Source organism: Pteropus vampyrus, unplaced genomic scaffold, assembly GCF_000151845.1.
Source record: "Pteropus vampyrus isolate Shadow unplaced genomic scaffold, Pvam_2.0 Scaffold25, whole genome shotgun sequence".
Classification (NCBI taxonomy): Eukaryota; Metazoa; Chordata; class Mammalia; order Chiroptera; family Pteropodidae; genus Pteropus; species Pteropus vampyrus.
The window spans coordinates 11,748,854-11,751,126 of record NW_011888806.1 but is presented as its reverse complement, the minus strand read 5'-3'; the positions used below and the strand labels follow the sequence as shown (position 1 = coordinate 11,751,126).

Sequence of the window (2,273 nt, the reverse complement as noted above, 5' to 3'; positions counted from 1 at the left end):
CAAAAACAGGCAAAAAGCAGAAGTCAATTACAAGAAAGAAACAGCACTGAATAATTTTCCCATTTTTTATTGTTTTTAACTTGCAAGCAAGCCCAGTCTGCACTAGACAGAACTGATAAAACTCTGATGAAAAACCCTCAGTCATGCAGACTTGAAGAAACAGAAGATGAGAATCAGGATAACCACACCTACTGAAAAGTAGTGAGGGAAATTTCAGAGAGGTGAAAGCCAAAAAATAGGGATCTCGAAATCTGGTGTAAACATTACTAAATATCTGCCTGTACCTGAGCCATATCTGTGTGAGACAGACTCTATGTGACCCATTTAAGAAAGCTTAATGGACATCCACTACAGGAGAAACAGAAGCTGAAGCTTGTGGTCAGCCAAGTTAACTGCCTGAGAAAAAGTAAATATTCTTCAGAAGAACATAACAGAATTAAGAGTTTCTATAACATGTCATCTACAATGTTCAGAATACAATTCAAAATTAACCAAACATACAAAAAAAAATCGAGAAAATATGATCAAAAGACAATTAAAGGAGACCAATCATAAAATGTCCCAGATGTTGAATGAGCCGATAGACTTTAAAGCAGTTATATCATTATGCTCAAAGATACAAAGTAAATATCTATGCTCAAAACAAATTAAAGGATAAGATATATCAGAAGAGAAACAGAAATTCTTTTTTAAAAAGCAGATAGAAATTCTGTAATTGAAAATACAATATCTGAAATAAAAAGAAATCCATTGGTACATATTAATAGAATGGAGATGATAGATGTAAAAATCAGTGTACTTGAAGATAGAGCAATAGAAATTAACCAATCTAAAACAGAGCAAAGATTGAAAAGTTTTAACAGTCTCAGAGATCTGTGGTTTAATAGCAAAATAAAATTCTATAGTATATGTATTTGGATCCCAGATTGAAGAAAAAGAATGGGACGGTGATGATATATAAACAAATAATATCTGTAGAAGCTCACTGCAACTTAACCAGCACTAATACAAAGAAAACCAGATCGCGGTATAATTTCTTCTTAATATCCTTATAACATGTACAATTGTTTAAAGAAAAAGTACATTGTATAATGAGTTTTATATTAGAAAATATGTAATCCATCTACAGTAAAAAAATGAAGGAAGTATATTTGCATTTCTACTGCTAAAGATTCTCTATATTTTATGAGAACTAGTACAATAACAACTCTAGGCTAAAAGGTTAAAGATGTATCATGTAATCTCTAGAGAAACTGTTGAAAATGAAAAGCTAAAAATCTAACAGATAAATTTAAATTCTTCTAAAATTTTAATTAGTTCAAAAGAGCACTGAACACAGAGGAGCACAAAAAAAAGGCGATGATAAAAAGAAGTAAATATAAAATGGTAGCTTAAATCCAATCATATCAATAATGGCACTAAAAATTCCAATTAAAAGCAAATATTGTCAGAATGGATTTTTTTTTTAAAGTAAGGCTATCTACATATATGCCATCTACAGAAAAAAATAGTTTAATAAAAGACATTAGTTGAAAGCAAAGGTATGAAAAAAATATACACTATGCAAAGAGTAACACAAGAATGTTATGGTGCAATATTAATGTCTACTAAAGTAGACTTCAAAAGAAAAAATATCAATAGGGTCATTTAATAATGATAAAATAATTATCTCATTAGGACATGAGAATCATAAATATACACATATCTCAGATGTGGTTCCATAGTGTAGCAGTTAGCATGTCTGCCTTACATGTAGAAGGTCCTGGGTTCATGCCCCCGTGGAGCCACGGTCCATGGTCTATGGCCATGCCACCCTGAACAAGCCCGATGTCTGATCTCAGAAGCTAAGCAGGGTCAGACCTGGTTAGTACTTGGATGGGAGACCACCTAGGAAAACCAGGTGCTGTAGGCATAAATAATAATGAATAATACACACTCACACACACACACACACACACACACACACACACACACACGTCTCAAAACAAAGCTGCAAAAAAAAAAAAAGAAAAATTAAAAGAATTAAGAGAAATAGATATTTCCAGTCACAGTTGGAGATTTTTTAAGTTAATTATGTTTTAAATAATTTTTAAAATATTTGTTAAATTTTGAAAGAAAAATGTCAATAATATTTACCATTTTCAGGGCTCTTCATTACTTTCTGTGAATCCAAGTTGCCATCTGGTAGCATTTTCCTTGAACCTGAAGAACTTTTAATATAGCTTATATTAAATATTTGCTGGTGACAAATTTCCTGACATTTCTTTTGTCTG

The 2,273-nt window shown here is 31.5% G+C and overlaps 1 pseudogene; it reads left to right on the top strand.

Annotated features, from left to right (window-relative positions):
- Positions 1–1,796: 1,796 nt before the first annotated feature.
- Positions 1,797–1,912, top strand: LOC111737293 (annotated as a pseudogene).
- The last annotated feature ends 361 nt before the right edge of the window (positions 1,913–2,273 follow it).